Source organism: Rhinoderma darwinii, chromosome 9 (assembly GCF_050947455.1).
Source record: "Rhinoderma darwinii isolate aRhiDar2 chromosome 9, aRhiDar2.hap1, whole genome shotgun sequence".
NCBI classification, from domain to species: Eukaryota; Metazoa; Chordata; class Amphibia; order Anura; family Rhinodermatidae; genus Rhinoderma; species Rhinoderma darwinii.
Genome location: NC_134695.1, coordinates 10,416,628 through 10,432,937, shown reverse-complemented (window position 1 = coordinate 10,432,937; position 16,310 = coordinate 10,416,628). Strand labels below are relative to the sequence as shown.

Sequence of the window (16,310 nt, the reverse complement as noted above, 5' to 3'; positions counted from 1 at the left end):
AAAGAAATCAGCTGTTCCTACTAGTGTGTGATGCCCCTTCCCTAATCCCCCCTAATCTCCCCTAAATTTTAAGCAATTTTTGAAAAAGCAGAGCTTCACGTAGGCATCACCTATATTATAATAAGAAGATCCTGCAGCTTATCCTGCACAGTTTGTTACTTACTAGGAGAATCAGTAATTCCATTTATAAAAGAGAAGTGATGGTTAGGAAGGAAATTAAAGGAGGAAGCAGAAGAGGGCATTGCAGATACACAGTATTTTTTTTACGTACACAATGAGGGGTTAGATTAGAACGACAGTGGATAGAACACGGTACAGGAAAGTAGAGTGTAAATTGCTGTTTAACATGGTATAGGAGTTGACAGACATGAAGGACGATTGCAGGTAACAGGATTCGATTTTAAAAAAGGGGTAAAGCAAAAAACAAAACAAAGAATAGAGAGAATAGTAGTTTATGCTAAACAAAACACAAAGTGGAGGCTGAGAATATTGGTGGAATAGTACAGGAACAGAGACCATAGGGAGACAATACAACAGTTGAGGTGAAACAATCCATTAATAAGGTAGGGAAATAAGTGTGTATGGCAAGGGCAATGGCTACCAGTAGAAGAGAATGATAAAGTCAGCTAAGAGGAAACATTGTAAATTTAGTGTGACAGGAAAGAGGACATCTCAGAGAAGGGAGGGGACAACGCACAAGGGGTAGCGGTAATGTCACAGTGGTAAAGTAGTGACTACATGAGCTCAGTACTACAGCACCCTGCAAAACAAAAGGAGCAAAATTTACTAAAACAGAGCTAAGACATATAACAAGGAGCCAAGTGAGAAGGTAAGTCAACTTTCATTATATTATGGGAATAAGAAAATATTCCTTGCAGTAATATGACAGTAAGAAAAGCAAAGTATGCAAAGTGCTTAATGCTCCTTTAAGATAGAAACTAAAACTGCCTGCCCAGAGTATGTAAAGATGAATTATTTTGTATTGCACATTTGAACATTTTTAGGTGTTATTTGGAAATAATTAGAAAAGTGGAGTTGGCTCAGAGTACACAGTATGATGAAGAAAAGAGATGATCATTTTTAGTTTGTCATGACAAATTCATGTGTACAGTTAGACTGTGCACCGTACATTCTATCACAGCAGATTAGATCAATATCTCTATTTTTACTCAAGAACTAGAGAGATTGTCACCCCTATGGTTTGAAATTTATTGGCCTAAATTTATGTTTTTTTTTGTAATCATTTTAAAATAACCATCCAGGACACATGGGGGAGATCTAACAAAACTTTATATGGGCAAATTGCTCCACTTCTCCTTTGCATAAAATTTGATAAATATTGTCCAATCTCTCCCCTGAAACCCTCCTTCTTCAGTTTTTATTACTACAGAATACAAAAATATACAGATAACCTAATAATCCAGTCCCTGTACTGAGGGGTAATGGCAATCCTGCCCCATGAGGCGAGATAGAACAGCTGGAGGCAGGGGCATAACTAGGACAAAATGGGCCCCATAGAAAACTCCTGACTGTGCCCCCCCATGTGCCACAAGCAGCCCCCCTTATATCTATACCTATACCTATAGGTATATCTATACCTATAGCAGCCCCCCTCACATTCTAGCCACTCTAGAATGTGCCATACTCCCCCCTCTACACAGAGCTATACAGCCGCGCCTATAGATTGTGTCACACCCCACTTGTAGATATTGCCCCCCACCTCCCCTGTAGATAGTGCCATACAGCCCCTCTGTAGATATCGCCATAAAGCCCCCCTGTATATAGCGCTATACAGCTCCCACTGTATATAGTGCCACATAGTCCACCTCCCTTGTATATAGTGCCACACAGCCCCCCTTAGTAGATAGTGCCGCACAGCCCCCTTAGTAGATAGTGCCACACAACCCCCCCTTAGTGCTTTAGTAGTGCCACACAGCCCCTTGTATAGAGTGCCATACAGCTCCCCCTTGTGTAAAGTGCCACACAGCTCCCCCTTGTGTATAGTGCCACATAGTTCCCCCTTGTATATAGTGCCACAAGGCAAAGGCGCATCCGAGAAAGTTCTATCAGCCAGGGGGATGTCAATCAAACATGGAAAGTTGAGTTTGGAGGCAGGACTATGTGACTCTTCAGGATAACGGCACCGCCCCATGACCCTTTAATGAGTAATTAGCCTATAGTTTGTGCCGTATTATGGTGGCGGTTCAAGGGGTTAAAACTACCAGACAGGTTCCCATGAAATATATAATGAATTGAGAACAATTCCTTCTGCCCTGCAATTTTGTGATTATAAATATATTCTATATAATTACATCTCTAGAATCAAGCTCTGACATATACGGCTCCAGAATCAAGCTCAACACATATATACATCCCCAGAACTGAGCTCAGTACATACATACAGCACCAGACTCAAGCTCAGTACATAAATACAGCACTAGAACAAAGCTCAGTACATATATACATCCCCACAACCAAGGCCAGTACATATATTCAATACTAGAACCAATCTCAGTACATATATACATCCCCAGAACCAAGCTCAGTACATAAATACTGTACTAGAGCCAAGCTCATACATTTATACATCCCCAGAACCAAGCTCAGTACATATATACAATACTAGAACAAAGCTCAGTACATATATACATCCCCAGAACCAAGCTCAGTACATAAAAACAGCACTAGAACCAAGCTCTGACATATATACAGCACCAGCACCAAGCTCAGTACATAAATACAGCACTAGAACCAAGCTCATACATATATACATCCCCAGAACCAAACTCAGTACATATATACAATACTAGAACCAAGCTCAGTAAATATATACATCCCCAGAACCAAGCTCAGTACAAAATACAGCACCAGAACAAAGCTCAGTACATATATACAGCACCAGAACCAAGCTCAGTACATATATACATCCCCAGAACAAAGCTCAGTATATAAATACAGCTCTACAACCAAGCTCAGTACATATATAATACCAGAAAAAAGATCAGTACATAGAGCCCCAGATCCAAGCTCAGTACATATATACAGCCCCAGAACCAAGCTCCGTACATATATACATCCCCAGAACCAAGCTCAGTACATAAATACAGCCCCAGAACCAAGTTTAGTACATGTATACATCACCAGAACCAAGCTCAGTATATATACAGAGCCAGAACAAAGCTCAGTACATATATAGATCCCCAGAACAAAGCTCAGTACATATATACACAAGCCTGAACAAAGCTCAGTACATATATACAGAGCCTGAACAAAGCTCAGTACATATATACATCCCCAGAACCAAGCTCAGTACATATATACATCCCCAGAACCAAGCTCAGTACATAGATACAGCACCAGAGCCAAGCTCATACATATATACAGCACCAGAACAAAGCTCAGTACTTAAACACAGCATTAGAACCAAGCTCAGTACATATATACATCCCCAGAACCAAGGTCAGTACATATATACAACACCAAACAAATACAGCTCAATTTAGTGCAACCCCTGCCGTATAGGTTTGCACGGTGTAAAACTACAGCTCCCAGCATGACTCGAACAATAGTAAGGATATGTTGAGAGATGATGTTTCACACAAAAAATCATACCACCCATTATCTCGCTGCAGATCATACAGTGACTACAGTGATGATTAGAGGCAGAATAAACATTTACATTAAGTGACTCACCGGTGCCATCTCAGATTCTAGTTCTTTTCTTCTCCCTCCAGTCCAGACCTCTATGATGGATTTCTTCCTGCCAGACCCATTTCTGCAGTTTTCAGCTCAGTTGTCTTCATTTCTCACTTTTAAAACATTTCTGCACCTATAAACGAAGTTAAAATTCTCAAAACCTCTAAATATAATAAAGCCCCATACACTGCACCACTAACTATAATAGCGCCATGCACTGTGTCCCCGATTATAATAGTACCATACACTTCACCTCTAATTATAATAGCGCCATACACTGTGTCCTTGATTATAATAGTACCATACACTGTATCCCACATACACACCATGCCCCCTGTATATAGTGCCCCTATGGCCCCCTGTAGATAGTGACCCCATAGAGCCTCTGTAGATAGTGCCCTACATAGAAGCCCCTGTAGATAGTGCCCACATATGGACTCCAGAGTTGCAAGGCAATAGTGCTAACCACTGAGCCACCATGCTGCCCTACATATAGCTTCCCCTATAGATAGTGCTCCACATATAGCCCAAATCTGTAGATAGTGCCTCACATATAGCCCACCGCTGTAGACAGTCCCCTACATATAGCCCCTATAGATAGTGCCCCACAGGTAACCCACCCCTGTATATAGTATTCCACATATAGCCCACACATGTAGATAGTGCCCAACAAATAGCTCTCCCTTTAGATAGTGCTCCACATATAGCCTATGTCTGTAGATAGTACCTCACATATAGCTTCCCCTGTATATAGTGTCCCCCATATAGCCCCCCTGTAGACAGTGCCCTACATAGAGCCCCCCTGTAGCTAGTGCCCCACAGGGCTCTACATATAACCCCCCTGTAGCTAGTGCCCCACATGTAACCCACCCCTGTATATAGTGTCCCACATACAGCCCACCCTATAGATAGTGCCCTACACATAGCTCCCCTATAGATAGTGATTTACATATAGCCCACCCCTTTATATAGTGTCCCACTTATAGCTCCCCTGTATATAGTGCCCCACATCCCCACATATATACCCCTTGTATATAGTGCCCCACATATAGTCTGACCCTGTATATAGTGCCCAACATATAGACCCCAGCTGTATAAAGTGCCCCACATCCCCACATATAGACCCCCCCCTGTAGATAGTGCCCCACATCCCCACATATAGACTTCCCCCTGTATACAGTAGCCCACACCCCACATATAGACCCCCTGTAGATAATGCCACTCATAGTTTTATTAGAAAAAAACAAAAACTCTACATACTCACATGATCCCGTTCCCACGCCGTCCAGAGGCAATGCAGATCTGCTCTCTTCTGAGCAGGTTTGCTGGAGCTGAACGATGTGTCGTTCAAAGGCGCTGATTGGCAGGGCAGAATTACTTGCCCCATCAATCAGCGCCTTTCAAGCACGGAAGTGGCGCGATGACGTCATCGCGCTGCTAGCGTCATTGAAAGGCACGGATTGGTCGGGTACGGAACATGCCCGGCCATTCAGCGCTAATGCATGTATTTGTACCTGCGTGCTATAGACGCAGGTACACTTACTGCAAGAGGGGGTGGCTGTCGCTAGCACCGGGGCCCCCTACGGTTCTAGCCATGCGCCCGGGCATGAGGGCGCACGTGTCGCCTGGCCCATAAATGTTAGAGGCTCGGCGGCGCGGGCCCTGTAGTTTTGTCGCTACAGCTGTAGCAGCCATAATGGTTGCTAGCGGCGCCATCGGACATATGGGGGGCGTGTCGGCTAGAAGCACGGGCCCCCTCAAGCCACGGCCCCCTGTAGCAACTGCTGTAGTTATGCCACTGGCTGGAGGTATTTAGAGATTCAGCGGTGCTCCCTGTTATAGGTTGCACCTGTTAGGGTATGTTCACACGAGTCGGATATGCTGCGGAAAATTCTCCAGTATATCCAACCAGAACGTGCATGGAAATCTGGACGAATATTTGCACTAAATGGCTCTTTAATTTGGTGCATATAATCGCCTGCATTGACTGCTGCAGAAAACTGGCGCCATAAAAATATGCCTATACTCACCTCTGCGGTGCTGCCATAGCATTACGCCACTTCTCTTCTGGGTTCTCTGTGTCCAGACAGCCTCCCAGGGGCGTAGCTAAAGGCTCATTGGCCCCGATGCAAAGGTTCTTCTTGGGCCCCCCAAACTTCTCATTTCCTATGACCTACAGCTATTAGCTGCATCACTGGGTCTCCTAAGTGACCCAACAATGCAGCACTAGCATCCAGGTGAGTCACTAAGGACTTAAAACATCAGGGGAAATAGCATGTATGTATAGGTGTGTGTTTATGTGTAAATATATATATATATATATATATATATATATATATATATATATATATGAGACAGCATATCTACAGCACTACGACCCTATAGCTATGGATAGGATTAGATACAGTGTCTCAGCAGACAGTATCACACATGATAGGATTAGATATAGGGCCCAGCTCGCTGACATTGCGGCTCCAGCCCTCGACCTAGGAAAGGTAATTATAAGAATTGTTTTCCTTTTTGATGTGTTACTAATTATTACTAAGGCGGGGCTTAATGTTAGACATGAAGAGGCTAACACTAATCCCCATTATTTACCCTGGTACCCAGCGCCACCAGGAAGAGCCGGGTACGATCCAGTACCCGACCATCTGTAGTGACGGAGGGACCAAAAACAGTGGCCTTTCCCACCCTGATAATGCTAGCCTGCTGCTGCTATGTTGTATCTGGCTGGTTATAAAAATGGGGGAACCCCACATAATTCTTTCCAAAAATGTTATTTTTTTAAATGACGTGGGGTCCCCCCATTTTTCATAACAAGCCAGATACAACACAGCAGCAGCCTAACATTACCAGGATGGGAAGGGCCACTGTTTTTGGCTTTCCCAGCCTAATAATACCAGCCTGCGGCCGCCCCACTGCCTGGCCATCACTACAGATGGTTGGGTACTGGATCGTACCCGGCTCTTCCCGGAACCCCTGTTGGCGGTGAGTACCATGGTAATAATGGGGGTCAGTGTTAGCTTCTGCATAATCTAACACTAAGCCCCGCTTTAGTAATGGACGCTGTCAATCAGTCAACGGCCATTACTGAGGTGATAGCGATAAAGTTTAAAACAATACAAAGACATAGAAAAAACAGGTTTATTGGAATAAAAAAAAAAACACACAAGCCTCGTTAACCATTTTATTGTAAATGAAAAAGCCGTCATTGAAGTAATCCCGAATCCGATGTAGTCCAATGACCGAACCAATACACAAAAAAAAATTAGTAAGGGCCTGTTCACATCACTGCAGCCCTTCCATTGAGGGGTTCCATCTGAGATTTTCGTCAGGTAACCCCTCAACAGAAAGGCAAGCTGAAACCTCAGCTTCCATTTCCCTCACCATTATTCTCAATGGTGATGGAAACGTTGCTAAAGGTTTCCGTTTGTCAATCCTGTGACAGGATTACGTTGTTTTGCAGTCGACTGCGCTATTGATTCCGCCAAAACAACATTAGCAAGGTTTCCGTTTGCCTTTCTGTTGAGGGGTTAACCTGATGGAAAGCTCCAACAGAACCCCTCAATGGAAGGGCAACGCTGATATGAACAGGGCCTTAGATACTGGGCCCAAGTGCATATGTGATACAGTTTATTGGACCCTGTATCTAAGCCTAAGGTAGGCTTAGATACAGGGTCCAGCAGACAGTAATCTTTGGGATAGGCCAACAATAGCTGATGGGTCGGGGTCTGCCTCCCGGGACCCCCGCCAATCAGCTGTTTTGAAGGGGGTGCAGTGCTCGTACAAGCGCTGCTTCTCCTTAATTTCCCTTACTTGTTCACAGTGTTAGAAAGTGACCGGAATGAAGGGGAAGTAGCGCTTGTACGAGCGCTGCACCCCCTTCAAAACAGCTGATTGGCGGTGGTCCCGGTAGTCGGACCCTGACCCATCAGCTTCAGCATACAGTAATATTAAACGTACCCAACTCTTCGCCCGCAGCGGAGGTCCTGACACCATCCAGGGTCGGGACGTTGTGCGCAGCGCATAGCGTCGTGACGTCATGTGCTGCTCAGAGTGCTGTAACGTTAGAGCCTCTGCTGTGCTTCAGAAAGAGGGGGGTAAGTACTATCAGTTACTATGGCAGCAGTAGTTTACTACATAGGGCCCAGTTACTATAGTAACTTTTCATTGATGTGCTGCGGGGGGGGGGGGCCCATGGGCGCGGGCCCCAATTGCGACCGCTGCGACCCCTATAGTTACCCCAGTGCAGCCTCCTGTTACCACGTATTATCACATGTAATGGGTTATATGTTATGAAACGTTTTTACAGGGGGCAGTGTGGACACAGAGCAATCGGAAGATCAGGGATGCTTTGCTATGGCAGCGTCATGAGAATTGAGTATAGGCTTTTTTTTTACCTGTGGAATTTGCATTGAATAAGCAGTGTAAGCGCAGAAAATTCCGCAAACAATGGCATTTGTTGCGGAATTGGACTTGGCCCATTGAACTAAATGGGCAAATTCTGCAACAAATGCACAGAGACTATACAGCATAAATTGACATGATACAGATTTAAAATCTGCATTGCAAGTCAATTTGTGCACGTATTCTGGGCGGGTTTTTTCTGTACAGGTATTTGTTAAAATATTATCCACTTTACTGCTACTGTAATATGCTGCAGATATTCCACCCGGACAATCCACAGCACATACGCTGTGCGTGAACATACCCTTACCGGGCAACTGCTCAAATTGATCTGGCCCCGGCCTTGCAAGCACAACTTTTACAATTTTTTTGTTAGAGCCAGTTATATGAAATTTTTCTAGAAATTATTATATAGAAACCCAAATCAGTTTTTACATGTGGTTTTCAAAGCTGCAGAAGCCAATGGTGAAAAATGTGGAAAAAGCGTAACAAATAGAACACGGTGAGGTTTGTAAAAGCGATAGGAAACCATTAAAATTGTGTGTTTAGGAAATCCCAATTACACAAATAACATCTGGTCGCTGCAGTTTTCAACAGCACTAAAATTTAAAAGGAACATGTGCATGGCCATATGCTCCATACAAATTCCAAGTTGTGAGAAACCGTAATACAGCGCCCATAGTCTATGGGACCATACCTCTAGCTCTGTGTGCATCCGATTTCATATGACGTTTTTTTTTCTCTCTGATTCATATAGAATCTGACAAAAAAAATTAGACTGTATATTATCGGATGCCGAAATAAGGAGGTATTCTCCCCTTGAAGAATTACTTCTAGTGGCGACTACCCCTATAATACAGTAATTTCCCCCAGGGGCGTAACTAGGAAAGACTAGGCACCATAGCAAACTTTTGACTGGGGCCCCCCTCCCCTGGGTGTCACACAATCCCCCCTTGTAGATAGTGCCTTTTTTACAGCCCCCCTGTAGATAACGTCATACAGCCCCCCTGTAGATAACGCCATACAGCCCCCTTTGTAGATAGCGTCATACATTCCCCTGTAGATAGCACCATACATCCCCCTGTAGATAACGCCATACAGCCCCCTGTAGATAACGCCATACAGAACCCCCCTGTAGATAACACCATACAGCCCCCTCTGTAGACAATGCCATACAGCCCCCTCTGTAGATAACGCCATACAGCCCCCTCTGTAGTTAACGCCATACAGCCCCCCTGTAGATAGCGCCATACAGACCCCCCCTGTAGATAGCGCCATACAGCCCCCTGTAGATAGCGCCATACAGCCCCCCCGTGTAGATAGCACCATACAGACCCCCCCTGTAGATAGCGCCCTACAGACCCCCCTGTAGATAGCGCCACACAACCCCCCTGTAGATAGCGCCATAAAGCCCCCTGTAGATAGCGCCATACAGCCCCCCTGTAGATAGCGCCATACAGACCCCCCCTGTAGATAGCTCCATACAGCCCCCCCTGTAAGTAACGCCATACAGCCTCCCTGTAGGTAATGCCATAAGCCCCCCCTGTAGGTAACGCTATACAGCCCCCCAGTAGGTAACGCTATACAGCCCCCCCTGTAGGTAACGCTATACAGCCCCACCTGTAGGTAACGTTATACAGGCCTCCCTGTAGGTAACGCAATACAGCCACCCTGTAGGTAACGCTATACAGCCCCCCCTGTAGGTAACGCTATGCAGCCCCCCCTGTAGGTAACGCTATACAGGCCTCCCTGTAGGTAACGCAATACAGCCCCCCTGTAGGTAACGCTATACAGCCCCCCTGTAGGTAACGCTATACAGCCCCCCCTGTAGGTAACACTATACAGCCCCCCCTGTAGGTAACCCCATGCAGCCCCAACCCCCCAAAAAAATCCGACCTATAGTGTGTCCTACAAAAGACATGTATCCCCTATCCACAAGATATGGGATACATGTGTGATCGCTGGCAGCGATAAGGAGAACAGGGGACCGAAAGTCCCCCTATGTTCTCCATGACTAACCTCTGACTTCCGGAGTCTGCGCAGCTCAATAAAAATGAAAGGAGCGCTGGTCACGCATGCGCACAAGCGCGACCGGCGCTCCATTCATTTCTAACTGTCTGATCAAAGTACAGTACCAAATACTAAGCCAATTTTTTTTATACAAGAAACAAAATCTGCATTTATGAAATCCCGTTCTCCCATTTACACAGTTTGTAGTGCTCTGTGTTTTTTTTTATACTGCAGCATGCTCTATCCCTGGAATTTTTTTAGATGTTTTTCTGCATTGACTTTAACCCTATTCGTTACATCTGGTACTTACATTTTCATTAGGATATAGATCTAGGGATGTTTTTCGTTTTTAGCTAACACTACCACAACAAAAAGTTAACATTTACATTAAAGTACATGAAAACAGAATGGCTCTCCTTTAAGAATGATGTACATTATATCTGTGTTTGGGTCAGCCAAATGTCAGAATTTTCTTTGCAAAGGTGTCACTGGTAATACACAGCTCCTCATGTGAGTTTGTGGTATACGGCGACGTATACGTTTTAAAAGTTACAAAGAAGTATACGTTTATTTTTTTTGTAGTATACGTTGTCATATATGTTTGTATAGGTTTGTGTACGATTTAACTTCTAAAAATATTTACGTTTTTTTGTTCTTGAGCCAAATCAATAAAGTTTTATAAAGTCAAAATATAGAGGAAGTAGAAGGAAGTGGCTGCAGTGTTTTCTGGTGCCAGTTTGGAGGGGCTTGGCAGGGGGAGGCACTGCTGATTTCCCATATATGGTCATGAAAACGTATAGGTTTGACGTACAGTAAAAATGAGATGTGAACTTAGCCTAATTCATAATGTAACCTGATGCATTTCTCCTTAGTGAATGCACTGCATTATAAATGGGATGAATATTGCCCTCATTCTGTTCCTCATCTCTCATTTCTCCCTTTCCACCGTACATTGTGGGTACAGTACTGACTAATTCACCCTACTGTTTATATTATTAAGAAACCACTTTTTTTTACACTAGTATTGCACATCCGTCTGCAAAAGTGTGTAATGCTCATGTTAGGAAATATAGACTTTCCTGTGAAAGGTGTGGCCATATGAATGCTTATGACAATGTACTTCATATTAATAGGATTCAGCGTCAGGCCAATCTGCTACTTCTGATCTGAACAATTATAGGATCATTGTCATAAATATACAGAATTCTAAATATTACACATTATGGGTGAACAAAAAAAAAAAAGAAGACTTTTCTTGTGATCAGAGACACTTCCTGTTCCTGCTAACACATCTACTAGATGAAAACAAAAAGAATGTTGCATTGTACAGCCTTGTGTTCGCAATGGGGCATTAGACAGCAGATTTTTTCTGTAGCTTGTACTGTACCGCTTTGTGGGTTACATGCAAATGTGGCCTAATGCTTCATGACTTTGGTATTTCTGGGCCTTACTGACAAAACACTGTCTATTAATTATATTTTTGTGTGTTTTTAGGCCTGTCTGGGAGGAAATATTTTTGTTACTATTGCGCATAAGTAGCCATTGTTAATACAAATAAATTAACTTTCTAATTTATTTGTATTAATAAATCTGCTGCCTTTATGAGAAGCCTAGCGCCCCTTACCAGCTAGGGTAGCATGCGTCTGATCCAGCCACTACTCAGCCCATACATTGCCTGCCCAACTCAGTACATAAAACAGAGCGCAGCTCTATACATCGACTATGTGACCTAGCCATGTGGCTAATTTATCCATGAGATCTGACAGTTTGAGCAATACCAGAACTATTACAATTAGCGGGCATGTGACGAGGTTTGTTTCTTGGAGTTGGTTCACATTTCCTTTTCACCTTCATTTTGACTCCTTTGAAGTCCACGTACTTAAAGGTCGTAAAACATTACATTGATGCGACTTCTAAACGCTATTCTGTTTGAAATCGTTCACATCATGTTTGAACTTTTCAGACTTGGTTACATTTATTTATTTTGCATGTTCCTCAAACTTCTGCATAAGTTGCATCTTCCTAGCGGATGAGCTTCACTTGGGTATTATTATTAATATCCTGCTCTATTTCTTCTAAAGTCTTAAGATTTAAACCAATAAATATATTGAGTTATGTACGCCCTGCTGTAAAAGACAGAAGTATTAGAAGTCATGGAGAAGTTCTATGACCTCATACTTTTACAAAGGTCACAAAATGCCAAGGTGACTTGTAATATTCTTGATAAAGCATTTATAGTAGGGGTAGGTTATACCTTATAATACACAGACCCAGCTGCTGCAGAACCACTTGATTCTTCAGAAGTTGGGTAGCTATTATAGCAGTCATAGTGCCCAATCAATCATATTTATTTGTAATCTCGGGTTTTTGTGTTGAGGCTAAGGCTCTGTTGACCGAAACGGAAATTTAAAGGATCTACATGTGCAATCCATTTGCTCTCCCTTTGCAGCAATTATATTTCATAGACTAAAGTAGAATTTAAAAAAAAAAAAACTTTTATTGGGTATATATTAAGATACAGAAACTTTTTTTTATGCTAAAATCATGTGTACAACGTGATTAATAAAATGTTTGTGATTCAAGTGGGAAAACCTCAAGTGGGGCTGAGTTGTCTTTCTTGTTCATGTATTTAATGAGAAATGTATTCCCTTAGGCCTCATGCACACGACCGTATTTTTTCCCACCCGTAAATACTGGCGTAAATACGGGTCCGGTGTCACACGTATTCGACCCGTTTTGCACCAGTATTTACGGACCCGTGCCCGTAAATATGGGTCCGGTGTCACCCGTATTCCACCCGTATTTACGGGCACGTTTTTGGCGGCAAAATAGCACTGCACTAATCGGCAGCCCCTTCTCTCTATCAGTGCAGGATAGAGAAGGGACAGCCCTATCCGTAGTAAAAGTAAAAGAAATTCATACTTACCCGGCCGTTGTCTTGGTGACGCGTCCCTCTCTTCACATCCAGCCCAACATCCCTGGATGACGCGGCAGTCCATGTGACCGCTGCAGCCTGTGATTGACCTGTGATTGGCTGCAGCGGTCACATGGGCTGAAACGTCATCCAGGACGTCGGGCCGGATGTCGAGAGGGACGCGTCACCAAGGCAACGGCCGGGAGACCGGACTGGAGGAAGCAGGAAGTTCTCGGTAAGTATGAACGTCTTTTATTTTTATTTTTTACAGGTTGCTCTTTATTCTGATCGGTAGTCACTGTCCAGGGTGCTGAAAGAGTTACTGCCGATCAGTTAACTCTTTCAGCTCCCTGGACAGTGACTATTTACTGACGTCGCTTAGCAACGCTGCCGCAATGACGGGTGCACACATGTAGCCACCCGTCATTACGGGAGCTCCATAGACTTCTATGGACTCTCCGTGCCGTTATTACGGCCTGAAATAGGACATGTTCTATCTTTTTTAACGGCACGGGCACCTTCCCGTAAGAAAACGGGAAGGTACCCGTGGCCAATAGAAGTCTATGAGCCCGTTATTACGGGTCGTAATTACGACCCGTAATAAAGGGAGTTTTTACGGTTGTGTGCATGAGGCCTTACTGTTTGTGTCCAAGAGGAAATGTTAGCTTTGAACATGCATACGGGCCAATGCCTGCACAATGGGTTACATTGTACAGCACATAAGTGGATTTGCTGTGGGGGGGGGGGGGGGGGGGTGGTGGGGTGCTTCTTAGGCCTGATTCACACGAACGTGTTGAAACAGCGGCCGTCCTGCGGACCTATGTAATTCAATGTGGCCGTTCACACAGCCGTTGTTTCAACGGACCGTGTGAAGGGTCCGTGCGAAAATAGGACATGTCCGTTCTTTTCACGCATCATGCATCCCGCCATAGACTCTCAACTATAAATGGATGCGTGACATCGCGTCCCGCAGCGCTGAGCACGGATGCACCTCAGATGTGAAAAACTGCAGTTTTTCATGTCCGAGATGCGCAGCGCTCGTGTGAATTAGGCCTAATTATGATGAACCCAGACTTGTATTTTTAAATGTTTTCGAATTGTTTGGTCTTTGTCATGAATAATTCTTTTTGTTGACTACATGATATTATAGAGGTCGAATGCCTTCTTTGACAATGCATCTTTTTTCTTTTGTGATTTTCATTGTTGCATACTTTTTAATCATTATTAATTTGTGCCACTCACAATATTATTGGTTCAATTCATTAGGTCTTTTTGTATATGTGTTTACAATGGGTTAAAGAGGCTCTGTCACCACATTATAAGTGCCCTATCTCCTACATAAGAAGATCGGCGCTGTAATGTAGGTGACAGTAATGCTTTTTATTTAGAAAAATGATCTATTTTAAACCACTTTATGAGCGATTTTTAGCTTTATGCTAATGAGTTTCTTAATGCCCAAGTGGGCGTGTTTTTACGTTAGACCAAGTGTTACGATGTAACCTGTCATTTCAAACGAGATTACGTTTGCCTTGCTGGAATCTCACAGAAAAGATTCAGAAGTGTCAGGATTCTGAATAAACATCACGTCCAGGCTGGTAGTGATGTATATTCATTATCAGGACACTGCAGTAATGTTAGTGTTTGTGTATGTAGCTGCACATAACGATATAACTATATCGCTAGTGCAGTGTAAATGAATGGAGAGAAGTGCATGATGCTGATTGGTCACTGATTGGTCAGCGTCATACACTCCTCTGTACAATGCCCACTTGGTCTAAAGTAAAACACGCCCACTTGGGCATTAAGAAATTCATTAGCATAAAGCTAAATATTGCTCATAAAGTGGTTTAAAATAGATAGTTTTTCTAAATAAAAAGAATTACTGTCACCTACATTATAGCGCCGATCTCCTTATATAGCAGATAGGGCACTTATAATGTGGTGACAGAGCCTCTTTAAGCGGCATATGTTATTCGGTTCGGAGACAATACAGGGTGGTACACAAGGGTACAAGCACGGCCATAAGTATTTGGTACAATCACCCTATTCTGGCCCTGCCTGTATGTCGAGTAGAGGTCCTGCAAAGGATTGTTCGACTCTCCTCCCCTGTTCACACCACGTTCAGTGTGTATGTTCAGAGTATGAACGTATCCATAGAACCTTATAGACTTGACAGATGGAGAAAAAGTGTTCATTTTGTATCTGCCGGTTAGGTATACATCTTTATACCTTGTTTTCACCTGTATAGGAAAGCGTAGACGGCTGCGCTTTCCTATGCAATGGATCATCACCCAAATGCAAAATGAACATCGCCATAGTCTATGCATAGTATTAGAAGGGCATCATATTTTCCCTTTGGATGCGACAAAGATACCCTATAGTTTGGCAGTTATCACAATCAGATCTGACCCTGTAGGACCTATGTGCGCTGACTATGATGCTCTTCTGTACCATCTGTTTATAATTTGAGTTATATTATATTTGGGTAAAACAAAGAAGCCATTACATATAAAGTTTTGAGTGAGATATTAATTATGTCAAAATAACTTATTACTGACATGCAGAAAAGAGTGCTATCTTCACACTTCTGCCAAATTAGGGTCAGGAATATGCAAATTAGCCATGGGTCTTGAATCGTTTCAGCGTCTTGTCCAAACTAAGTCATATTTATATTAAAGGGGTTGTCAGAGATTAGGAGTGAAGTAAAAAAAAGGTGTTTGCTCTTTTGTCCATTGGCTGTGTTTAGTATTGCAGTTTAGCGCTATTCACTTGAATGGGGATGAGCTGTAATACCAGACCCAGGCCATGGACAAGGGTGGCGCAGTTCTTTTAAAAAAAAGGAGATCCTTTCTTCAGGGACGTAACTAGGACTCGGCCCCATAACAAACTTTTGACTGGGCCACCCTCCCCCATAACACCCAACCTCCCGACCTAACATTTTTCAGTTCTGTGTTCAATGTAAAAATACAGCTAGCTTCTCATCTGCATATGTACACTGTCTAATGTATATCCAAATCTTGTTGTAATTCAATAATTTACTTTGAAACATAAAAATACAGCTAGTCCGCCAAGTGTCCTCTTCAGGGCCGGACTGGCCATCTGGTGAATGCCAGATGGGCCATTGAACAGTGGGCCGCCTGCTGGCCACCCAAACAATAAGTGCCGGCGGCCTGCTGCCTCTTTGAGGGGGCGGCGGCGCCACTGAAACCAGCCGCCGCCACCCCCTCCTACACTAATTGTACCTGCCTTACAATGATGCTGATAGGCAGGACAGAATGACTTG

The 16,310-nt window shown here is 43.6% G+C and overlaps 1 protein-coding gene across 2 annotated transcripts in view; it reads left to right on the top strand.

The window, feature by feature from the left end:
* The first annotated feature begins 353 nt into the window (after window positions 1-353).
* Window positions 354-16,310, top strand: part of FERMT3 (FERM domain containing kindlin 3) — a 111,259-nt gene continuing 95,302 nt past the window's right edge. Inside the window, exon 1 of one of the 2 annotated variants that reach the window (XM_075836838.1) lies at window positions 354-829. The gene's annotated coding sequence lies outside the window, so the exon portion shown is untranslated. Of the gene's footprint in view, window positions 830-10,848; window positions 10,914-16,310 lie in introns of those variants that run through there. The other variant, XM_075836839.1, reaches the window with a different exon arrangement.